This window comes from Pleurodeles waltl, chromosome 7 (genome assembly GCF_031143425.1).
Source record: "Pleurodeles waltl isolate 20211129_DDA chromosome 7, aPleWal1.hap1.20221129, whole genome shotgun sequence".
Taxonomy (NCBI): Eukaryota; Metazoa; Chordata; class Amphibia; order Caudata; family Salamandridae; genus Pleurodeles; species Pleurodeles waltl.
The window spans coordinates 522857099-522883299 of NC_090446.1; positions in this window are offsets into that span (position 1 = coordinate 522857099).

Here is a 26201-nt window from a genome sequence, read left to right on the forward strand (position 1 = left end):
TCTTTCCTTCTCTAGTTCAAAAGACTGTCTATCCAAATCCAGCTGTTGCTTTTTAAGCTTCAGTCTGATTTGTTCCACCCTCAACTTATTGAGTTCCCTCTCTAACATTCTGTCATCAGGGTTGGTGGGAGGGACATTCCTAGATACAGAGGTATGATGGGAATGAACAGAAGGAGACCTGTCCCTTACAGAAGCCACCCTAACAGCTTGATTAACAGAAACATTACTACCAGTATGGTGAGAATAAATGCTTTTGCTATGATGTGAGACAACACTATTTGTATGGTGTGGCTCATCATCATTACCACCTATGCTAGACTGTCTAGTAATGGACAGGCTAGGAAGTTTCTTTCCTGAATCTTTTCCTGGGGGAGTCCCTGAATCAGATTGAGAACTATTAGGTACTTTTTCAACAGATGAGGCACCTATGGCCTTATCCTGTTCTCTAAGCATGTTAAGTAACAGTTCCAAGGAAGGATTCTTCCCTACACTCAAACCTCTCTCTATACAGAGACTCCTTGCTCTTTTCCAGCTAAGGTTGTCATATGCAAGTTTGGACAGATCAACATTTTGGCCTGTGCCAGACATTTTTAGAGAGAGTAAAAGTGATAGTAAAAGATAAAAAGTTTGTCAGAGCTTTTAGAAAGACAGAGAAAAAAACATTTTAAACTTTTTAGAACTTTTTAGAAAGTTAGAAGTACTTTTCAGCACTTAGAAAAGAGTGAAAAGAGGAAATGCAAAACTTTTTGGCTATGTGTATATACACTGACCTTGTTTTGTATATTTTTCTCTTATGAAAAGTACAATGACAAGAGTGGTAAGTAGTCTCAAGCACTTATCCCACCACTGCACAACCAATGTAGGAGGCTGGACTGGCTTGTAGTGAGTACCAAGGGGTACTTGCACCTTGCACCAGGCCCAGTTATCCCTTATTAGTGTATAGGGTGTCTAGCAGCTTAGGCTGATAGATAATGGCAGCTTAGCAGAGCAGCTTAGGCTGAACTAGGAGACGTGTGAAGCTACTACAGTACCACTTAGTGTCATATGCACAATATCATAAGAAAACACAATACACAGTTATACTAAAAATAAAGGTACTTTATTTTTATGACAATATGCCAAAGTATCTTAGAGTGTACCCTCAGTGAGAGGATAGGAAATATACACAAGATATATATACACAATAGCAAAAATATGCAGTATAGTTTTAGAAAACAGTGCAAACAATGTATAGTTACAGTAGGATCCAATGGGGAAACATAGGGATAGGGGCAACACAAACCATATACTCCAAAAGTGGAATGCGAACCACGAATGGACCCCAAACCTATGTGACCTTGTAGAGGGTCGCTGGGACTATTAGAAAATAGTGAGAGTTAGAAAAATAACCCTCCCCAAGACCCTGAAAAGTGAGTGCAAAGTGCACTAAAGTTCCCCTAAGGACAAAGAAGTCGTGTTAGAGGAATAATGCAGGAAAGACACAAACCAGCAATGCAACAACTGTGGATTTCCAATCTAGGGTACCTGTGGAACAAGGGGACCAAGTCCAAAAGTCACAAGCAAGTCGGAGATGGGCAGATGCCCAGGAAATGCCAGCTGCGGGTGCAAATAAGCTTCTACTGGACAGAAGAAGCTGAGGTTTCTGCAGGAACGAAAAAGGTTAGAGACTTTCCCTTTGGTGGAAGGATCCAGCTCTCCTTGGAGAGTCGTGCAGAAGTGTTTTCCCGCCGGAAGGACGCTAACAAGCCTTGCTAGTTGCAAATCGTGCGTTTTGCGTTTTTGGATGCTGCCGGGGCCCAGGAGGGACCAGGAGGTCGCAAATTGGACCTGAAGAGAGAGGGAACGTCGAGCAAGACAAAGAGCCCTCACTGAAGCAGGTAGCACCCGGAGAAGTGCCAGAAATAGGCACTACGAAGATGCGTGAAACAGTGCTTGCCGAAGTTGCACAAAGGAGTCCCACGTCGCCGGAGACCAACTTAGAAAGTCGTGCAATGCAGGTTAGAGTGCCGTGGACCCAGGCTTGGCTGTGCACGAAGGATTTCCGCCGGAAGTGCACAGGAGCCGGAGTAGCTGCAAAGTCGCGGTTCCCAGCAATGCAGCCCAGCGAGGTGAGGCAAGGACTTACCTCCACCAAACTTGGACTGAAGAGTCACTGGACTGTGGGGGTCACTTGGACAGAGTTGCTGGATTCGAGGGACCTCGCTCGTCGTGCTGAGAGGAGACCCAAGGGACCGGTAATGCAGCTTTTTGGTGCCTGCGGTTGCAGGGGGAAGATTCCGTCGACCCACGGGAGATTTCTTCGGAGCTTCTGGTGCAGAGAGGAGGCAGACTACCCCCACAGCATGCACAAGCAGGAAAACAGTCGAGAAGGCGGCAGGATCAGCGTTACAGAGTTGCAGTAGTCGTCTTTGCTACTATGTTGCAGGTTTGCAGGCTTCCAGCGCGGTCAGCAGTCGATTCCTTATCAGAAGGTGAAGAGAGAGATGCAGAGGAACTCGGCTGAGCTCATGCATTTGTTATCTAAAGTTTCCCCAGAGGCAGAGACCCTAAATAGCCAGAAAAGAGGGTTTGGCTACCTAGGAGAGAGGATAGGCTAGCAACACCTGAAGGAGCCTATCACAAGGAGTCTCTGACGTCACCTGGTGGCACTGGCCACTCAGAGCAGTCCAGTGTGCCAGCAGCACCTCTGTTTCCAAGATGGCAGAGGTCTGGAGCACACTGGAGGAGCTCTGGACACCTCCCAGGGGAGGTGCAGGTCAGGGGAGTGGTCACTCCCCTTTCCTTTGTCCAGTTTCGCGCCAGAGCAGGGCTAAGGGGTGCCCTGAACCGGTGTAGACTGGCTTATGCAGAACTGGGCACATCTGTGCCCAACAAAGCATTTCCAGAGGCTGGGGGAGGCTACTCCTCCCCTGCCTTCACACCATTTTCCAAAGGGAGAGGGTGTCACACCCTCTCTCAGAGGAAGTTCTTTGTTCTGCCATCCTGGGCCAGGCCTGGCTGGACCCCAGGAGGGCAGCTGCCTGTCTGAGGGGTTGGCAGCAGCAGCAGCTGCAGTGAAACCCCAGGAAGGGCAGTTTGGCAGTACCAGGGTCTGTGCTACAGACCACTGGGATCATGGGATTGTGCCAACTATGCCAGGATGGCATAGAGGGGGCAGTTCCATGATCATAGACATGTTACATGGCCATATTCGGAGTTACCATTGTGAAGCTACATATAGGTAGTGACCTATATGTAGTGCACGCGTGTAATGGTGTCCCCACACTCACAAAGTTCAGGGAATTGGCTCTGAACAATGTGGGGGCACCTTGGCTAGTGCCAGGGTGCCCTCACACTAAGTAACTTTGCACCTAACCTTTACCAGGTAAAGGTTAGACATATAGGTGACTTATAACTTTCTTAAGTGCAGTGTAAAATGGCTGTGAAATAACGTGGACGTTATTTCACTCAGGCTGCAGTGGCAGACCTGTGTAAGAATTGTCAGAGCTCCCTATGGGTGGCAAAAAAAATGCTGCAGCCCATAGGGATCTCCTGGAACCCCAATACCCTGGGTACCTCAGTACCATAGACTAGAGAATTATAAGGGTGTTCCAGTAAGCCAATGTAAATTGGTAAAAATGGTCACTAGCCTGTCAGTGACAATTTGGAAAGAAATGAGAGAGCATAACCACTGAGGTTCTGGTTAGCAGAGCCTCAGTGAGACAGTTAGTCACTACACAGGTAACACATTCAGGCACACTTATGAGCACTGGGGCCCTGGGTTACCAGGGTCCCAGTGACACATACAACTAAAACAACATATATACAGTGAAAAATGGGGGTAACATGCCAGGCAAGATGGTACTTTCCTACACCCAGCCATATGCAAATCAATCTTGACCCTGTTCCTCATGGGAACAGTCCAGACCGAACTGCCAAGCCAGGTCCTCACTGGACCGAAAACAAGCATCCTGGGACCGGTTTCGGGGTTTCACCCCTCATCAGCCAGGCTAGCTTGAATCCAGTGGCATGGGAAGCACGGGACCCACGTCTGGGCATACCCTTCCCACTTAGGGCGACAAAGCAAAAACAACAAGTGATGGACGGAATGCTGAACATTGTCAAACACTCACCCCCAGTCATAGATCTGGGTTTAATCCATCGTTCTTTTGCTCACCATGCCACCCCAGTTTGGACCCAGCCATATGCAAATCAGTCTTGACCCTGTTCCTCATGGGAACAGTCCAGACCGAACTGCCAAGCCAGGTCCTCACTGGACCAACAACAAGTGATGGACGGAATGCTGAACATTGTCAAACACTCACCCCCAGTCAAAGATCTGGGTTTAATCCATTGTTCTTTTGCTCACCATGCCACCCCAGTTTGGACCCAGCCATATGCAAATCAGTCTTGACCCTGTTCCTCATGGGAACAGTCCAGACCGAACTGCCAAGCCAGGTCCTCACTGGACCGAAAACAAGCATCCTGGGACCGGTTTCGGGGTTTCACCCCTCATCAGCCAGGCTAGCTTGAATCCAGTGGCAACAACAAGTGATGGACGGAATGCTGAACATTGTCAAACACTCACCCCCAGTCATAGATCTGGGTTTAATCCATCGTTCTTTTGCTCACCATGCCACCCCAGTTTGGACCCAGCCATATGCAAATCAGTCTTGACCCTGTTCCTCATGGGAACAGTCCAGACCGAACTGCCAAGCCAGGTCCTCACTGGACCGGAAACAAGCATCCTGGGACCGGTTTCGGGGCAGCCAGGCTAGCTTGAATCCAGTGGCATGGGAAGCACGGGACCCACGTCTGGGCATACCCTTCCCACTTAGGGCGACAAAGCAAAAACAACAAGTGATGGAGGGAATGCTGAACATTGTCAAACACTCACCCCCAGTCATAGATCTGGGTTTAATCCATCGTTCTTTTGCTCACCATGCCACCCCAGTTTGGACCCAGCCATATGCAAATCAGTCTTGACCCTGTTACTCATGGGAACAGTCCAGACCGAACTGCCAAGCCGTTCCTCACTGGACCGGAAACAAGCATCCTGGGACCGGTTTCGGGGTTTCACCCCTCATCAGCCAGGCTAGCTTGAATTCAGTGGCATGGGACCCACGTCTGGGCATACCCTTTCCACTTAGGGTGACAAAGCAAAAACAAGTGATGCACGGAATGCTGAACATTATCAAACACTCACCCCCAGTCGTAGATCTGGGTTTAATCCATCGTTCTTTTGCTCACCATGCCACCTCAGTTTGGACCCAGCCGTATGCAAATCAGCCTTGACCCTGTTCCTCATGGGAACAGTCCAGACTGAACTGCCAAGCCAGGTCCTCACTGGACCGGAAACAAGCATCCTGGGACCGGTTTCGGGGTTTCACCCCTCATCAGCCAGGCTAGCTTGAATCCAGTGGCATGGGAAGCACGGGACCCACTTCTGGGCATACCCTTCCCACTTAGGGCGACAAAGCAAAAACAACAAGTGATGGACGGAATGCTGAACATTGTCAAACACTCACCCACAGTCATAGATCTGGGTTTAATCCATCATTCTTTTGCTCACCATGCTACCCCAGTTTGGACCCAGCCATATGCAAATCAGTCTTGACCCTGTTTCTCATGGGAACAGTCCAGACCGAATTGCCAAGCCAGGTCCTCACTGGACCGGAAACAAGCATCCTGGGACCGGTTTCGGGGTTTCACCCCTCATCAGCCAGGCTAGCTTGAATCCAGTGGCATGGGAAGCACGGGACTTAGGGCGACAAAGCAAAAACAACAAGTGATGGACGGAATGCTGAACATTGTCAAACACTCACCCCCAGTCATAGATCTGGGTTTAATCCATTGTTCTTTTGCTCACCATGCCACCCCAGTTTGGACCCAGCCATATGCAAATCAGTCTTGACCCTGTTCCTCATGGCAACAGTCCAGACCGAACTGCCAAGCCAGGTCCTCACTGGACCGGAAACAAGCATCCTGGGACCGGTTTCGGGGTTTCACCCCTCATCAGCCAGGCTAGCTTGAATCCAGTGGCATGGGAAGCACGGGACCCACGTCTGGGCATACCCTTCCCACTTAGGGCGACAAAGCAAAAACAACAAGTGATGGACGGAATGCTGAACATTGTCAAACACTCACCCCCAGTCATAGATCTGGGTTTAATCCATCGTTCTTTTGCTCACCATGCCACCCCAGTTTGGACCCAGCCATATGCAAATCAGTCTTGACCCTGTTCCTCATGGGAACAGTCCAGACCGAACTGCCAAGCCAGGTCCTCACTGGACCGAAAACAAGCATCCTGGGACCGGTTTCGGGGTTTCACCCCTCATCAGCCAGGCTAGCTTGAATCCAGTGGCATGGGAAGCACGGGACCCACGTCTGGGCATACCCTTCCCACTTAGGGCGACAAAGCAAAAACAAAATGCTGAACATTGTCAAACACTCACCCCCAGTCATAGATCTGGTTTTAATCCATCGTTCTTTTGCTCACCATGCCACCCCAGTTTGGACATAGCCATATGCAAATCAGTCTTGACCCTGTTCCTCATGGGAACAGTCCAGACCGAACTGCTAAGCCAGGTCCTCACTGGACCGGAAACAAGCATCCTGGGACCGGTTTCGGGGTTTCACCCCTCATCAGCCAGGCTAGCTTGAATCCAGTGGCATGGGAAGCACGGGACCCACGTCTGGGCATACCCTTCCCACTTAGGGCGACAAAGCAAAAACAACAAGTGATGGACGGAATGCTGAACATTGTCAAACACTCACCCCCAGTCATAGATCTGGGTTTAATCCATCGTTCTTTTGCTCACCATGCCACCCCAGTTTGGACCCAGCCATATGCAAATCAGTCTTGACCCTGTTCCTCATGGGAACAGTCCAGACCAAACTGCCAGCCAGGTCCTCACTGGACCGGAAACAAGCATCCTGGGACTGGTTTCGGGGTTTCACCCCTCATCAGCCAGGCTAGCTTGAATCCAGTGGCATGGGATTCACCCCTCATCAGCCAGGCTAGCTTGAATCCAGTGGCATGGGAAGCACGGGACCCACGTCTGGGCATACCCTTCCCACTTAGGGCGACAAAGCAAAAACAACAAGTGATGGACAGAATGCTGAACATTGTCAAACACTCACCCCCAGTCTTAGATCTGGGTTTAATCCATCGTTCTTTTGCTCACCATGCCACCCCAGTTTGGACCCAGCCATATGCAAATCAGTCTTGACCCTGTTCCTCATGGGAACAGTCCAGACCGAACTGACAAGCCAGGTCCTCACTGGACCGGAAACAAGCATCCTGGGACCGGTTTCGGGGTTTCACCCCTCATCAGCCAGGCTAGCTTGAATCCAGTGGCATGGGAAGCACGGGACCCACGTCTGGGCATACCCTTCCCACTTAGGGCGACAAAGCAAAAACAACAAGTGATGGACGGAATGCTGAACATTGTCAATCACTCACCCCCAGTCATAGATCTGGGTTTAATCCATCGTTCTTTTGCTCACCATGCCACCACAGTTTGGACCCAGCCATATGCAAATCAGTCTTGACCCTGTTCCTCCATTTTTTCACTGTATATATGTTGTTTTAGTTGTATGTGTCACTGGGACCCTGGTAACCCAGGGCCCCAGTGCTCATAAGTGTGCCTGAATGTGTTACCTGTGTAGTGACTAACTGTCTCACTGAGGCTCTGCTAATCAGAACCTCAGTGGTTATGCTCTCTCATTTCTTTCCAAATTGTCACTAACAGGCAAGTGACTAATTTTACCAATTTACATTGGCTTACTGGAACACCCTTATAATTCCCTAGTATATGGTACTGAGGTACCCAGGGTATTGGGGTTCCAGGAGATCCCTATGGGCTGCAGCATTTCTTTTGCCACCCATAGGGAGCTCTGACAATTCTTACACAGGCCTGTCCACGTTATTTCACAGCCATTTTACACTGCACTTAAGTAACTTATAAGTCACCTATATGTCTAACCTTTACCTGGTAAAGGTTAGGTGCAAAGTTACTTAGTGTGAGGGCACCCTGGCACTAGCCAAGGTGCCCCCACATTGTTCAGAGCCAATTCCCTGAACTTTGTGAGTGGGGGGACACCATTACACGCATGCACTACATATAGGTCACTACCTCTATGTAGCTTCACAATGGTAACTCCGAATATGGCCATGTAACATGTCTATGATCATGGAATTGCCCCCGCTATGCCATCCTGGCATAATTGGCACAATCCCATGATCCCAGTGGTCTGTAGCACAGACCCTGGCACTGCCAAACTGTCCTTCCTGGGGTTTCACTGCAGCAGCTGCTGCTGCCAACCCCTCAGACAGGCATCTGCCCTCCTGGGGTCCAGCCAGGCCTGGCCCAGGATGGCAGAACAAAGAACTTCCTCTGAGAGAGGGTGTGACACCCTCTCCCTTTGGAAAATGGTGTGAAGGCAGGGGAGGAGTAGCCTCCCCCAGCCTCTGGAAATGCTTTGTTGGGCACAGATGTGCCCAATTCTGCATAAGCCAGTCTACACCGGTTCAAGGGACCCCTTAGCCCTGCTCTGGCGCGAAACTGGACAAAGGAAAGGGGAGTGACCACTCCCCTGACCTGCACCTCCCCTGGGAGGTGTCCAGAGCTCCTCCAGTGTGCTCCAGACCTCTGCCATCTTGGAAACAGAGGTGCTGCTGGCACACTGGACTGCTCTGAGTGGCCAGTGCCACCAGTGTAGGAGGCTGGACTGGCTTGTAGTGAGTACCAAGGGGTACTTGCACCTTGCACCAGGCCCAGTTATCCCTTATTTGTGTATAGGGTGTCTAGTAGCTTAGGCTGATAGATAATGGTAGCTTAGCAGAGAAGCTTAGGCTGAACTAGGAGACGTGTGAAGCTACTACAGTACCACTTAGTGTCATATGCACAATATCATAAGAAAACACAATACACAGTTATACTAAAAATAAAGGTACATTATTTTTATGACAATATGCCAAAGTATCTTAGAGTGTACCCTCAGTGAGAGGATAGGAAATATACACAAGATATATATACACAATAGCAAAAATATGCAGTATAGTCTTAGAAAACAGTGCAAACAATGTATAGTTACAATAGGATGCAATGGGGAAACATAGGGATAGGGGCAACACAAACCATATACTCCAAAAGTGGAATGCGAACCACGAATGGACCCCAAACCTATGTGACCTTGTAGAGGGTCGCTGGGACTATTAGAAAATAGTGAGAGTTAGAAAAATAACCCTCCCCAAGACCCTGAAAAGTGAGTGCAAAGTGCACTAAAGTTCCCCTAAGGACAAAGAAGTTGTGTTAGAGGAATAATGCAGGAAAGACACAAACCAGCAATGCAACAACTGTGGATTTCCAATCTAGGGTACCTGTGGAACAAGGGGACCAAGTCCAAAAGTCACAAGCAAGTCGGAGATGGGCAGATGCCCAGGAAATGCCAGCTGCGGGTGCAAAGAAGCTTCTACTGGACAGAAGAAGCTGAGGTTTCTGCAGGAACGAAAAGGGCTAGAGACTTCCCCTTTGGTGGACGGATCCGGCTCGCCTTGGAGAATCGTGCAGAAGTGTTTTCCTGCCGGAAGGACGCCAGCAAGCCTTGCTAGTCGCAAATCGTGCGTTTGGCGTTTTTGGACGCTGCTGGGGCACAAGAGGGACCAGGAGGTCGCAAATTGGACCTGAAGAGAGAGGGGACGTCGAGCATCACAAAGAGCCCTCACTGAAGCAGGTAGCACCCGGAGAAGTGCCAGAAACAGGCACTACTAGGATGCGTGAAACGGTGCTCGCCGAAGTTGCACAAAGGAGTCCCACGTCGCCGGAGACCAACTTAGAAAGTCGTGCAATGCAGGTTAGAGTGCCGTGGAACCAGGCTTGGCTGTGCACAAAGGATTTCCGCCGGAAGTGCACAGGGGCCGGAGTAGCTGCAAAGTCGCGGTTCCCAGCAATGCAGCCCAGCGAGGTGAGGCAAGGACTTACCTCCACCAAACTTGGGCTGAAGAGTCACTGGACTGTGGGGGTCACTTGGACAGAGTCGCTGGATTCGAGGGACCTCGCTCGTCGTGCTGAGAGGAGACCCAAGGGACCGGTAATGCAGCTTTTTGGTGCCTGTGGTTGCAGGGGGAAGATTCCGTCGACCCACGGGAGATTTCTTCGGAGCTTCTGGTGCAGAGAGGAGGCAGGCTACCCCCACAGCATGCACAAGCAGGAAAACAGTTGAGAAGGCGGCAGGATCAGCGTTACAGAGTTGCAGTAGTCGTCTTTGCTACTATGTTGCAGGTTTGCAGGCTTCCAGCGCGGTCAGCAGTCGTTTCCTTATCAGAAGGTGAAGAGAGAGATGCAGAGGAACTCGGATGAGCTCTTGCATTCGTTATCTAAAGTTTCCCCAGAGACAGAGACCCTAAATAGCCAGAAAAGATGGTTTGGCTACCTAGGAGAGAGGAAAGGCTACTAACACCTGAAGGAGCCTATCAGCAGGAGTCTCTGACGTCACCTGGTGGCACTGGCCACTCAGAGCAGTCCAGTGTGCCAGCAGCACCTCTGTTTCCAAGATGGCAGAGGTCTGGAGCACACTGGAGGAGCTCTGGACACCTCCCAGGGGAGGTGCAGGTCAGGGGAGTGGTCACTCCCCTTTCCTTTGTCCAGTTTCGCGCCAGAGCAGGGGCTAAGGGGTCCCTGAACCGGTGTAGACTGGCTTATGCAGAATTGGGCACATCTGTGCCCAACAAAGCATTTCCAGAGGCTGGGGGAGGCTACTCCTCCCCTGCCTTCACACCATTTTCCAAAGGGAGAGGGTGTCTCACCCTCTCTCAGAGGAAGTTCTTTGTTCTGCCATCCTGGGCCAGGCCTGGCTGGACCCCAGGAGGGCAGCTGCCTGTCTGAGGGGTTGGCAGCAGCAGCAGCTGCAGTGAAACCCCAGGAAGGGGAGTCTGGCAGTACCAGGGTCTGTGCTACAGACCACTGGGATCATGGAATTGTACCAACAATGCCAGGATGGCATAGAGGGGGCAATTCCATGATCATAGACATGTTACATGGCCATATTCAGAGTTACCAAGGTGAAGCTACATATAGGTAGTGACCTATATGTAGTGCACGCGTGTAATGGTGTCCCCTCACTCACAAAGTTCAGTGAATTGGCTCTGAACAATGTGGGGGCACCTTGGCTAGTGCCAGGGTGCCCTCACACTAAGTAACTTTGCACCTAACCTTTACCAGGTAAAGGTTAGACATATAGGTGACTTATAAGTTACTTAAGTGCAGTGTAAAATGGCTGTGAAATAACGTGGACGTTATTTCACTCAGGCTGCAGTGGCAGGCCTGTGTAAGAATTGTCAGAGCTCCCTATGGGTGGCAAAAGAAATGCTGCAGCCCATAGGGATCTCCTGGAACCCCAATACCCTGGGTACCTCAGTACCATATACTAGGGAATTATAAGGGTGTTCCAGTAAGCCAATGTAAATTGGTAAAAATGGTCACTAGCCTGTCAGTGACAATTTGGGAAGAAATGAGGGAGCATAACCACTGAGGTTCTGATTAGCAGAGCCTCAGTGAGACAGTTAGTCACTACACAGGTAACACATTCAGGCACACTTATGAGCACTGGGGCCCTGGGTTACCAGGGTCCCAGTGACACATACAACTAAAACAACATATATACAGTGAAAAATGGGGGTAACATGCCAGGCAAGATGGTACTTTCCTACACAACCCCCCCCCCAAACGAAGGACAATAAGACTAGCCATTACCTGATGAGTCTTCATTGTCTAAGTGGAAATATCTGGAGAGTCCATCTGCATTGGAGTGGCTACTCCCAGGTCTATGTTCCACTGTATAGTCCATTCCCTGTAGGGATATGGACCACCTCAACAATTTAGGATTTTCACCTTTCATTTGTTTTAGCCAAAGTAGAGGTTTGTGGTCTGTCTGAACAATGAAGTGAGTGCCAAACAGGTATGGCCTCAACTTCTTCAGAGCCCAGACCACAGCAAAGGCCTCCCTCTCAATGGCAGACCAACGCTTTTCTCTAGGGGTCAACCTCCTACTAATAAAAGCAACAGGTTGATCCTGGCCCTCAGAATTAAGTTGTGATAGGACTGCCCCTACTCCTAATTCAGATGCATCAGTTTGGACATAGAATTTTTTTAGAGTAACAAGGGCTTTTCAGGACAGGTGCAGAGCACATGGCCTGCTTCAGCTCCTCAAAAGCTTTCTGACAGCTTGCTGTCCATAATACCTTTTTAGGCATTTTCTTGGATGTGAGGTCATTAAGAGGGGCTGCAATTGAGCCATAGTTCTTAATGAACCTCCTGTAATACCCAGTGAGGCCTAGGAAGGCTCTCACCTGAGTCTGAGTGGTAGGGGGAACCCAATCAATAATTGTTTGGATTTTCCCCTGAAGTGGTGCAATCTGTTCCCCACCAACAAGGTGTCCCAGATAAACCACCTTACCCTGCCCTATCTGGCACTTTGAAGCCTTGATAGTGAGGCCTGCCTTTTGCAGAGCCTCCAAAACTTTCCATAGGTGGACCAGGTGATCATCCCAGCTGGAGCTAAAGACAGCTATATCGTCCAAATATGCTGCACTGAAAGCTTCCAGCCCTTGCAGGACTGTGTTCACCAACCTCTGAAAAGTGGCAGGTGCATTTTTCAAACCAAAAGGCATTACAGTAAACTGGTAATGTCCTCCAATGGTAGAAAATGCAGTCTTAGGTTTAGCATCTTCTGACAATTTGATCTGCCAATACCCTGCAGTCAAATCAAAAGTGCTTAGATACTTGGCAGATGCCAGTGTATCTATGAGCTCATCTGCCCTGGGTATAGGGTGAGCATCAGTTTTGGTTACCAAGTTGAGACCTCTATAGTCTACACAAAACCGCATTTCCTTCTTTCCATCTTTAGAATTGGGTTTTGGTACCAGTACCACAGGAGAAGCCCATGGACTGTCAGAGTGCTCAACTACTCCTAGTTCCAACATTTTCTGAACTTCTTGCTTTATGCAGTCCCTGACATGGTCAGGCTGCCTATAGATCTTACTTTTGACAGGTAAACTGTCTCCAGTATCTATAGTGTGCTCACACCAAGAAGTGGTGCCTGGCACAGTAGAGAAGAGTTCTGAAAATTGTCCTAGGAGATTTATGCAATTATCTTTCTGCTCAGCAGTAAGACAATCAGCCAAAACTACACCTTCCACAAGAGCATCTTGTTCTGTGGAAGAGAAGAGATCAGGTAGAGGATCACTGTCTTCTTCCTGTCCCTCATCAGTTGCCATGGGCAGGGTGAGATCAGCCCTGTCATAGTAGGGTTTCAGGCGGTTGACATGGAGCACCCTAAGGGGACTTCTGGCAGTGCCTAAGTTAACAAAGTAGGTGACTTCACCCTTCTTTTCAACAATTGTGTGGGGTCCACTCCATTTATCTTGGAGTGCTCTTGGGGCCACAGGCTCCAAGACCCACACTTTCTGCCCTGGTTGGTACTGAACCAAAACAGCCTTCTGATCATGCCATTGCTTCTGGAGCTCTTGGCTGGCCTGAAGGTTTTTACTGGCCTTTTTCATGTACTCAGCCATCCTTGATCTGAGGCCAAGTACATAATCCACAATATCCTGCTTAGGAGCTTTTAAAGGTTGTTCCCAACCCTCCTTTACAAGTGTGAGTGGACCCCTAACAGGGTGTCCAAAAAGAAGTTCAAAGGGGCTGAAGCCCACTCCTTTCTGGGGTACCTCCCTGTAGGCAAAAAGGAGGCATGGTAGAAGGATATCCCATCTCCTGCGGAGTTTTTCAGGGAGTCCCATAATCATGCCTTTGAGAGTTTTATTAAATCTCTCCACCAGTCCATTTGTTTGTGGATGATAGGGTGTTGTGAACTTGTACGTTACACCACACTCCTTCCACATGGCCTTTAAGTATGCAGACATGAAATTGCTTCCTCTGTCTGATACTACTTCCTTTGGGAAGCCCACCCTAGAAAATATTCCCAGGAGGGCTTTTGCCACTGCAGGTGCTGTAGTGGTCCTTAAAGGAATTGCTTCAGGATATCTTGTGGCATGGTCCACTACCACTAAGATAAACCTATTGCCTGAAGCAGTAGGAGGGTCAAGGGGGCCAACTATGTCAACCCCTACCCTTTCAAAGGGAACCCCAACCACAGGCAGTGGGATAAGCGGTGCCTTTGGAGTGCCACCTGTCTTGCCACTGGCTTGACAGGTTTCACAGGACTTACAAAATTCCTTTGTGTCCTCAGACATCCTAGGCCAATGAAACAGGGGAACAAGCCTGTCCCAAGTTTTCATTTGTCCTAGATGCCCAGCTAAGGGAATGTCATGTGCCAGTGTTAGGAGGAACTTTCTGTACTCCTGAGGAATCACTAATCTCCTGGCAGCTCCAGGTTTAGGATCCCTATGCTCAGTGTACAAGAGGTTGTCCTCCCAGTAAACTCTGTGAGAGTCACTGACATCCCCATTAGCCTGTTTGACAGCTTGCTGTCTGAGACCCTCTAATGTGGGACAGGTTTGCTGTGCCACACTCAGCTCCTCCCTGGCAGGCCCCCCTTCACCCAAAAGCTCAGCAGTGTCTGCTTCCAGCTCCTCTGGTGTAGGTTCTGCACAGGGAGGGAATTCTTCTTCCTCAGAAGTAGAATCCACTGTAGAGGGAGGGATAGTAGGAAGTGGTTTGCTTCTACTAGCCCTAGCTTTAGGGAGCACTTGGTCCATTGTTCCAGGATCCAAGCTTCCCTGTCCTTTTTGCTTTTTGGCCTCAGCCCTTGTCAAAGCAAAAATATGCCCTGGGATGCCCAGCATTGCTGCATGGGCCTCCAACTCCACATCTGACCAAGCTGATGTCTCCAAATAATTCCCTAATAGACAGTCTACAGGTAAATCTGAAGCTACCACAACTTTCTTTGGACCAGTTACCCCCTCCCAGTTGAGATTTACAACAGCCATGGGGTGGCTTTGTGTTATGTTGTGAGCATCGGTTACTTGGTACTGGTGTCCAAGTATGTGTTGTTCAGGGTGCACCAGTTTCTCAATCACCATTGTGACACTGGCACCTGTGTCCCTGTAGGCCTGGACCTCAACACCATTTATTAGGGTTAGTTGCTTGTACTTCTCCAAGTTATGGGGGCAAGCAACCAAAGTGGCTAAATCAATAGCCCCTTCAGAGACTAAAGTAGCCTCTGTGGTCTCCCTAATCAGACCAACCCCAACTAAATTACCAAAAGTGAGCCCAGCTACTCCCTTGGATTGGCTATTAGTAGGTTTGCTCCCACCACCACTGCTATTAGTAGGGACACTAGGTGTAGCAGTAGGGGTTGTAGTGGTAGGAGCTGTGGTGCCTTTCTTTGGACAACTGGGATCTGTTGTCCAATGGCCTTTTATTTTACATAAATAGCACCATGGTTTCTTTTCCTTGTTCTGATTAAAGGAGGATTTGGACCCACCACCCCCACCAGAGTGTTTTTGTGGGCCTGATGAAGACTCATTTTTAGATTTGTCCCCACCCTTGTCAGAAGACTTACCATCTTTCTTTTTGTTGCCATCTTTGTCACCCCCTGTATGAACTTTTCTGTTCACTCTTGTTCTGACCCATTTGTCTGCCTTCTTTCCCAATTCTTGGGGAGAGGTCAGATCAGAGTCCACTAAGTACTGGTGCAACAAATCAGACACACAATTATTAAGAATATGCTCTCTCAGGATTAAGTTATACAGGCTGTCATAATCAGTAACTTTACTGCCATGTAACCACCCCTCCAAGGCCTTCACTGAATGGTCAATAAAATCAACCCAGTCTTGTGAAGACTCCTTTTTGGTCTCTCTGAACTTTATCCTGTACTGTTCAGTGGTTAAGCCATAACCATCCAGGAGTGCATTCTTAAGAACTTGGAAATTATTAGCATCATTTTCTTTCACAGTAAGGAGCCTATCCCTACCTTTTCCACTAAATGATAGCCATAGGATAGCAGCCCACTGCCTTTGAGGGACATCCTGTACAACACAGGCCCTCTCAAGTGCAGCAAACCACTTGTTAATGTCATCCCCCTCCTTATAAGGGGGAACTATCTTGTGCAGATTCCTGGAATCATGCTCTTTTGCAGGATGACTATGGGGAATACTGCTGCTGCCACCATGGGTATCTAAACCCAACTTCTGTCTTTCCTTCTCTAATTCAAAAGACTGTCTATCCAAATCCAGCTGTTGCTTTTTAAGCTTCAGTCTGGTTTGTTCCACCCTCAACTTATTGAGTTCCCTCTCTAACATTCTGTCATCAGGGTTGGTGGGAGGGACATTTCTAGAAACAGAGCTATGATGGGAATGAACAGAAGGAGACCTGTCCCTTACAGAAGCCAACTTAACAGCTTGGTTAACAGAAACGTTACTACCAGTATGGTGAGAATAAATGCTTTTGCTATGATGTGAGACAACACTATTTCTATGGTGTGGCTCATCATCATTACCATCTATGCTAGATTGTCTAGTAATGGGCAGGCTAGGAAGTTTCTTTCCTGAATCTTTTCCTGGGGGAGTCCCTGAATCAGATTGGGAACTATTAGGTACTTTTTCAACAGATGGGGCACCTATGGCCTTATCCTGTTCTCTAAGCATGTTAATTAACAGTTCCAAGGCAGGATTCTTCCCTACACTCAAACCTCTCTCTATACAGAGACTCCTTGCTCTTTTCCAGCTAAGGTTGTCATATGCAAGTTTGGACAGATCAACACTTTGGCCTGTGCCAGACATTTTTTAGAGAGAGTTAAAGTGATAGAGAAAGAGACAGAAGTTTTCAGAACTTTTTGGAAAGACAGAAAAAAACTTTTTAAACTTTTAAGAACTTTTTGAAAGTTTAGAAGTACTTTTCAGCACTTAGAAAAGAGTGAAAAGAGGAAATGCAAAACTTTTTGGCTATGTGTATATACACTGACCTTGTTTTGTATATTTTTCTCTTATGAAAAGTACAATGACAAGAGTGGTAAGTAGTCTCAAGCACTTATCCCACCACTGCACAACCAATGTAGGAGGCTGGACTGGCTTGTAGTGAGTACCAAGGGGTACTTGCACCTTGCACCAGGCCCAGTTATCCCTTATTAGTGTATAGGGTGTCTAGCAGCTTAGGCTGATAGATAATGGTAGCTTAGCAGAGCAGCTTAGGCTGAACTAGGAGACGTGTGAAGCTACTACAGTACCACTTAGTGTCATATGCACAATATCATAAGAAAACACAATACACAGTTATACTAAAAATAAAGGTACATTATTTTTATGACAATATGCCAAAGTATCTTAGAGTGTACCCTCAGTGAGAGGATAGGAAATATACACAAGATATATATACACAATAGCAAAAATATGCAGTATAGTCTTAGAAAACAGTGCAAACAATGTATAGTTACAATAGGATGCAATGGGGAAACATAGGGATAGGGGCAACACAAACCATATACTCCAAAAGTGGAATGCGAACCACGAATGGACCCCAAACCTATGTGACCTTGTAGAGGGTCGCTGGGACTATTAGAAAATAGTGAGAGTTAGAAAAATAACCCTCCCCAAGACCCTGAAAAGTGAGTGCAAAGTGCACTAAAGTTCCCCTAAGGACAAAGAAGTTGTGTTAGAGGAATAATGCAGGAAAGACACAAACCAGCAATGCAACAACTGTGGATTTCCAATCTAGGGTACCTGTGGAACAAGGGGACCAAGTCCAAAAGTCACAAGCAAGTCGGAGATGGGCAGATGCCCAGGAAATGCCAGCTGCGGGTGCAAAGAAGCTTCTACTGGACAGAAGAAGCTGAGGTTTCTGCAGGAACGAAAAGGGCTAGAGACTTCCCCTTTGGTGGACGGATCCCTCTCGCCTTGGAGAGTCGTGCAGAAGTGTTTTCCCGCCGGAAGGACGCCAACAAGCCTTGCTAGTTGCAAATCGTGCGTTTGGCGTTTTTGGAATGCTGCTGGGGCCCAGGAGGGACCAGGAGGTCGCAAATTGGACCTGAAGAGAGAGGGGACGTCGAGCAAGACAAAGAGCCCTCACTGAAGCAGGTAGCACCCGGAGAAGTGCCAGAAACAGGCACTACGAGGATGCGTGAAACGGTGCTCGCCGAAGTTGCACAAAGGAGTCCCACGTCGCCGGAGACCAACTTAGAAAGTCGTGCAATGCAGGTTAGAGTGCCGTGGACCCAGGCTTGGCTGTGCACAAAGGATTTCCGCCGGAAGTGCACAGGGGCCGGAGTAGCTGCAAAGTCGCTGTTCCCAGCAATGCAGCCCACCGAGGTGAGGCAAGGACTTACCTCCACCAAACTTGGGCTGAAGAGTCACTGGACTGTGGGGGTCACTTGGACAGAGTCGCTGGATTCGAGGGACCTCGCTCGTCGTGCTGAGAGGAGACCCAAGGGACCGGTAATGCAGCTTTTTGGTGCCTGTGGTTGCAGGGGGAAGATTCCGTCGACCCACGGGAGATTTCTTCGGAGCTTCTGGTGCAGAGAGGAGGCAGGCTACCCCCACAGCATGCACAAGCAGGAAAACAGTCGAGAAGGCGGCAGGATCAGCGTTACAGAGTTGCAGTAGACGTCTTTGCTACTATGTTGCAGGTTTGCAGGCTTCCAGCGCGGTCAGCAGTCGTTTCCTTATCAGAAGGTGAAGAGAGAGATGCAGAGGAACTCGGATGAGCTCTTGCATTCGTTATCTAAAGTTTCCCCAGAGACAGAGACCCTAAATAGCCAGAAAAGATGGTTTGGCTACCTAGGAGAGAGGAAAGGCTACTAACACCTGAAGGAGCCTATCAGCAGGAGTCTCTGACGTCACCTGGTGGCACTGGCCACTCAGAGCAGTCCAGTGTGCCAGCAGCACCTCTGTTTCCAAGATGGCAGAGGCCTGGAGCACACTGGAGGAGCTCTGGACACCTCCCAGGGGAGGTGCAGGTCAGGGGAGTGGTCACTCCCCTTTCCTTTGTCCAGTTTCGCGCCAGAGCAGGGGCTAAGGGGTCCCTGAACCGGTGTAGACTGGCTTATGCAGAATTGGGCACATCTGTGCCCAACAAAGCATTTCCAGAGGCTGGGGGAGGCTACTCCTCCCCTGCCTTCACACCATTTTCCAAAGGGAGAGGGTGTCACACCCTCTCTCAGAGGAAGTTCTTTGTTCTGCCATCCTGGGCCAGGCCTGGCTGGACCCCAGGAGGGCAGATGCCTGTCTGAGGGGTTGGCAGCAGCAGCAGCTGCAGTGAAACCCCAGGAAGGGCAGTCTGGCAGTACCAGGGTCTGTGCTACAGACCACTGGGATCATGGAATTGTACCAACAATGCCAGGATGGCATAGAGGGGGCAATTCCATGATCATAGACATGTTACATGGCCATATTCGGAGTTACCATGGTGAAGCTACATATAGGTAGTGACCTATATGTAGTGCACGCGTGTAATGGTGTCCCCGCACTCACAAAGTTCAGTGAATTGGCTCTGAACAATGTGGGGGCACCTTGGCTAGTGCCAGGGTGCCCTCACACTAAGTAACTTTGCACCTAACCTTTACCAGGTAAAGGTTAGACATATAGGTGACTTATAAGTTACTTAAGTGCAGTGTAAAATGGCTGTGAAATAACGTGGACGTTATTTCACTCAGGCTGCAGTGGCAGGCCTGTGTAAGAATTGTCAGAGCTCCCTATGGGTGGCAAAAGAAATGCTGCAGCCCATAGGGATCTCCTGGAACCCCAATACCCTGGGTACCTCAGTACCATATACTAGGGAATTATAAGGGTGTTCCAGTAAGCCAATGTAAATTGGTAAAAATGGTCACTAGCCTGTCAGTGACAATTTGGGAAGAAATGAGAGAGCATAACCACTGAGGTTCTGATTAGCAGAGCCTCAGTGAGACAGTTAGTCACTACACAGGTAACACATTCAGGCACACTTATGAGCACTGGGGCCCTGGGTTACCAGGGTCCCAGTGACACATACAACTAAAACAACATATATACAGTGAAAAATGGGGGTAACATGCCAGGCAAGATGGTACTTTCCTACAACCAGGTGACGTCAGAGACTCCTTCTGACAGGCTCCTTCAGGTGTTGCTAGCCTATCCTCTCTCCTAGGTAGCCAAACCCTCTTTTCTGGCTATTTAGGGTCTCTGTCTCTGGGGAAACTTTAGATAACGAATGCAAGAGCTCAGCCGAGTTCCTCTGCATCTCTCTCTTCACCTTCTGATAAGGAATCGAATGCTGACCGCGCTGGAAGCCTGCAAAACTGCAACAAAGTAGCTAAGACGACTACTGCAACTCTGTAACGCTGATCCTGCCGCCTTCTCAACTGTTTTCCTGCTTGTGCATGCTGTGGGGGTAGTCTGCCTCCTCTCTGCACCAGAAGCTCCGAAGAAATCTCCCGTGGGTCGACGGAATCTTCCCCCTGCAACCGCAGGCACCAAAATGCTGCATTACCGGTCCCTTGGGTCTCCTCTCAGCACGACGAGCGAGGTCCCTCGAATCCAGCAACTCTGTCCAAGTGGCCCCCACAGACCAGTGACTCTTCAGTCCAAGTTTGGTGGAGGTAAGTCCTTGCCTCACCTCGCTAGACTGCATTGCTGGGAACAGTGACTTTTGCAGCTACTCCAGCCTCCGTGCACTTCCGGCGGAAATCCTTTGTGCACAGTCCAGCCTGGGTCCACGGCACTCTAACCTGCATTGCACGACCTCCTAAGTTATTCTCCGGCGACGTGGGTCTTCTTTGTGCGACTTCGGGTGAGCAACATTTCACGCATCCTCTTAGTGCCTGTTTCTGGCACTTCTCCGGGTGCTACCTGCTGCTGAGAGGGCTCCTTGTCTTGCTCGACGTCCCCTCTCTCTCCTGGTCCAATTTGCGACCCCCTGGTCCCTCTAGGGCCACAGCAGCGTCCAAAAACGCTAACCACACGATTTGCAGCTAGCAAGGCTTGTTGGCGTTCTTTTGGCGGGAAAACACTTCTGCACGACTCTCCACGGCGAGAGGGATACGTCCACCAAAAGGGAAGTCTCTAACCCTTTTCGTTCCTGCAGAAACCGCAGCTTCTTCTGTCCAGTAGAAGCTTCTTTGCACCCGCAGCTGGCATTTCCTGGGCATCTGCCCATCTCCGACTTGCTTGTGACTTTTGGACTTGGTCCCCTTGTTCCACAGGTACCCTAGATTGGAAATCCACAGTTGTTGCATTGTTGGTTTGTGTCTTTCCTGCATTATTCCTCTAACACGACTTCTTTGTCCTTAGGGGAACTTTAGTGCACTTTGCACTCACTTTTCAGGGTCTTGGGGAGGGTTATTTTTCTAACTCTCATTATTTTCTAATAGTCCCAGCGACCCTCTACAAGGTCACATAGGTTTGGGGTCCATTTGTGGTTCGCATTCCACTTTTGGAGTATATGGTTTGTGTTGCCCCTATCCCTATGTTTCCCCATTGCATCCTATTGTAACTATACATTGTTTGCACTGTTTTCTAAGACTATACTGCATATTTTTGGTATTGTGGATATATATCTTGTGTATATTTCATATCCTCTCACTGAGGGTACACTCTAAGATACTTTGGCATATTGTCATAAAAATAAAGTACCTTTATTTTTAGTATAACTGTGTATTGTGTTTTCTTATGATATTGTGCATATGACACTAAGTGGTACTGTAGTAGCTTCACACGTCTCCTAGTTCAGCCTAAGCTGCTCTGCTAAGCTACCATTATCTATCAGCCTAAGCTGCTAGACACCCTATACACTAATAAGGGATAACTGGGCCTGGAGCAAGGTGCAAGTACCCCTTGGTACTCACTACAAGCCAGTCCAGCCTCCTACAACTAGGAGACGAGTGAAGCTCCTACAGTACCACTTAGTGTCATATGCACAATATCATAAGAAAACACAATACACAGATATACTAAAAGTAAAGGTACTTTATTTTTATGACAATATGCCAAAAGTATCTCAGTGAGTACCCTCAGTATGAGGATAGCAAATATACACAAGATATATGTACACAATACCAAAATATGCAGTAATAGTATTAGAAAACAGTGCAAACAATGTATAGTTACAATAGGATGCAATGGAGACACATAGGGATAGGGGCAACACAAACCATATACTCCAAAAGTGGAATGCGAACCACGAATGGACCCCAAACCTATGTGACCTTGTAGAGGGTCGCTGGGACTATTAGAAAATAGTAAGGGTTAGAAAAATAGCCCACCCCAAGACCCTGAAAAATGAGTGCAAAGTGCACTAAAGTTCCCCAAAGGACATAGAAGTCGTGATAGGGGAATAATGCAGGAAAGACACAAACCAGCATTGCAACAACTGTGGATTTCCAATCTAGGGTACCTGTGGAACAAGGGGACCAAGTCCAAAAGTCACAAGCAAGTCGGAGATGGGCAGATGCCCAGGAAATGCCAGCTGCGGGTGCAAAGAAGCTTCGACTGGACAGAAGAAGCTGAGGTTTCTGCAGGAACAAAAAGGGCTAGAGATTTCCCCTTTGGTGGACGGATCCCTCTCGCCTTGGAGAGTCGTGCAGAAGTGTTTTCCCACCGGAAGGACGCCAACAAACCTTGCTAGCCGCAAATCGTATGTTTGGTGTTTTTGGACGCTGCCGGGGCCCAGGAGGGACCAGGAGGTCGCAAATTGGACCTGAAGAGAGAGGGGATGTCTTGCAAGACAAAGAGCCCTCGCTGAAGCAGGTAGCACCCGGAGAAGTGCCAGAAACAGGCACTACGAGGATGTGTGAAACGGTGCTCGCCGAAGTTGCACAAAGGAGTCCCACGTCGCCGGAGACAAACTTAGAAAGTCGTGCAATGCAGGTTAGAGTGCCGTGGACCCAGGCTTGGCTGTGCACAAAGGATTTCCGCCGGAAGTGCACAGGGGCCGGAGTAGCTTGCAAAGTCGCGCTTCCCAGCAATGCAGCCCAGCGAGGTGAGGCAAGGACTTACCTCCACCAAACTTGGGCTGAAGAGTCACTGGACTGTGGGGGTCACTTGGACAGAGTCGCTGGATTCGAGGGACCTCGCTCGTCGTGCTGAGAGGAGACCCAAGGGACCGGTGATGCAGCTTTTTGGTGCCTGCGGTTGCAGGGGGAAGATTCCGTCGACCCACGGGAGATTTCTTCGGAGCTTCTGGTGCAGAGAGGAGGCAGGCTACCCCCACAGCATGCACAAGCAGGAAAACAGTCGAGAAGGCGGCAGGATCAGCGTTACAGAGTTGCAGTAGTCGTCTTTGCTACTATGTTGCAGGTTTGCAGGCTTCCAGCGTGGTCAGCGGTCGTTTCCTTATCAGAAGGTGAAGAGAGAGATGCAGAGGAACTCGGCTGAGCTCATGCATTCGTTATCTAAAGTTTCCCCAGAGACAGAGACCCTAAATAGCCAGAAAAGAGGGTTTGGCTACCTAGGAGACAGGATAGGCTACTAGCACCTGAAGGAGCCTATCAGCAGGAGTCTCTGACGTCACCTGGTGGCACTGGCCACTCAGAGCAGTCCAGTGTGCCAGCAGCACCTCTGTTTCCAAGATGGCAGAGGTCTGGAGCACACTGGAGGAGCTCTGGACACCTCCCAGGGGAGGTGCAGGTCAGGGGAGTGGTCACTCCCCTTTCCTTTGTCCAGTTTCGCGCCAGAGCAGGGGCTAAGGGGTCCCTGAACCGGTGTAGACTGGCTTATGCAGAATTGGGCACATCTGTGCCCAAGAAAGCATTTCCAGAGGCTGGGGGAGGCTACTCCTCCCCTGCCTTCACACCATTTTCCAAAGGGAGAGGGTGTCACACCCTCTCTCAGAGGAAGTTCTTTGTTCTGCCATCCTGGGCCAGGCCTGGCTGGACCCCAGGAGGGCAGATGCCTGTCTGAGGGGTTGGCAGCAGCAGCAGCTGCAGTGAAACCCCAGGAAGGGCAGTTTGGCAGTACCAGGGTCTGTGCTACAGACCACTGGGATCATGGAATTGTACCAACAATGCCAGGATGGCATAGAGGGGGCAATTCCATGATCATAGACATGTTACATGGCCATATTCGGAGTTACCATGGTGAAGCTACATATAGGTAGTGACCTATATGTAGTGCACGCGTGTAATGGTGTCCCCGCACTCACAAAGTTCAGGGAATTGGCTCTGAACAATGTGGGGGCACCTTGGCTAGTGCCAGGGTGCCCTCACACTAAGTAACTTTGCACCTAACCTTTACCAGGTAAAGGTTAGACATATAGGTGACTTATAAGTTACTTAAGTGCAGTGTAAAATGGCTGTGAAATAACGTGGACGTTATTTCACTCAGGCTGCAGTCGCAGGCCTGTGTAAGAGTTGTCAGAGCTCCCTATGGGTGGCAAAAGAAATGCTGCAGCCCATAGGGATCTCCTGGAACCCCAATACCCTGGGTACCTCAGTACCATATACTAGGGAATTATAAGGGTGTTCCAGTAAGCCAATGTAAATTGGTAAAAATGGTCACTAGCCTGTCAGTGACAATTTGGAAAGAAATGAGAGAGCATAACCACTGAGGTTCTGGTTAGCAGAGCCTCAGTGAGACAGTTAGTCACTACACAGGTAACACATTCAGGCACACTTATGAGCACTGGGGCCCTGGGTTACCAGGGTCCCAGTGACACATACAACTAAAACAACATATATACAGTGAAAAATGGGGGTAACATGCCAGGCAAGATGGTACTTTCCTACATCAACCTCCTACTAATAAAAGCAACAGGTTGATCCTGGCCCTCAGAATTAAGTTGTGATAGGACTGCCCCTACTCCTAATTCAGATGCATCAGTCTGGACATATAATTTTTTAGAGTAACAAGGGCTTTTCAGGACAGGTGCAGAGCACATGGCCTGCTTCAGCTCCTCAAAAGCTTTCTGACAGCTAGCTGTTCACAATACCTTTTTAGGCATCTTTTTGGATGTGAGGTCATTAAGAGGGGCTGCAATGGAGCCATAGTTCTTAATGAACCTCCTGTAATACCCAGTGAGGCCTAGGAAGGCTCTCACCTGAGTCTGAGTGGTAGGGGGAACCCAATCTATAATAGTTTGGATTTTCCCCTGTAGTGGTGCAATCTGTTCCCCACCAACAAGGTGTCCCAGATAAACCACCTTCCCCTGCCCTATCTGGCACTTTGAAGCCTTGATAGTGAGGCCTGCCTTTTGCAGGGCCTCCAAAACTTTCCATAGGTGGACCAGGTGATCATCCCAGCTGGAGCTAAAGACAGCTATATCATCCAAATATGCTGCACTGAAAGCTTCCAGCCCTTGCAGGACTGTGTTCACCAACCTTTGAAAAGTGGCAGGTGCATTTTTCAATCCAAAAGGCATTACTGTGAACTGGTAATGTCCTCCAATGGTTGAAAATGCAGTTTTAGGTTTAGCATCTTCTGATAAGTTGATCTGCCAATACCCTGCAGTCAAATCAAAAGTGCTTAGATACTTGGCAGATGCCAGTGTATCTATGAGCTCATCTGCCCTGGGTATAGGGTGAGCATCAGTTTTGGTTACAAGGTTGAGACCTCTATAGTCTATACAAAACCGCATTTCCTTCTTTCCATCTTTGGAATGGGGTTTTGGTACAAGTACCACAGGAGAAGCCCATGGACTTTCAGAGTGCTCAACCACTCCTAGTTCTAACATTTTCTGGACCTCTTGCTTTATGCAGTCCCTGACATGGTCAGGCTGCCTATAGATCTTACTTTTGACAGGTAAACTGTCTCCAGTATCTATAGTGTGCTCACACCAAGAAGTGGTACCTGGCACAGTAGAGAAGAGTTCAGAGAATTGATCTAGGAGATTTACGCAATGGTCTTTCTGCTCAGCAGTAAGACAATCAGCCAAAACTACACCTTCCACAAGAGCATCTTGTTCTCTGGAAGAGAAGAGATCAGGTAGAGGATCACTGTCTTCTTCCTGTCCCTCATCAGTTGCCATGAGCAGGGTGAGATCAGCCCTGTCATAGTAGGGTTTCAGGCGATTGACATGGAGCACCCTAAGGGGACTCCTGGCAGTGCCTAAGTCAACTAAGTAGGTGACTTCACCCTTCTTTTCAACAATTATGTGGGGTCCACTCCATTTATCTTGGAGTGCTCTTGGGGCCGCAGGCTCCAAGACCCACACTTTCTGCCCTGGTTGGTACTGAACCAAAACAGCCTTCTGATCATGCCATTGCTTCTGGAGCTCTTGGCTGGCCTGAAGGTTTTTGCTGGCCTTTTTCATGTACTCAGCCATCATTGATCTGAGGCCAAGTACATAATCCACAATATC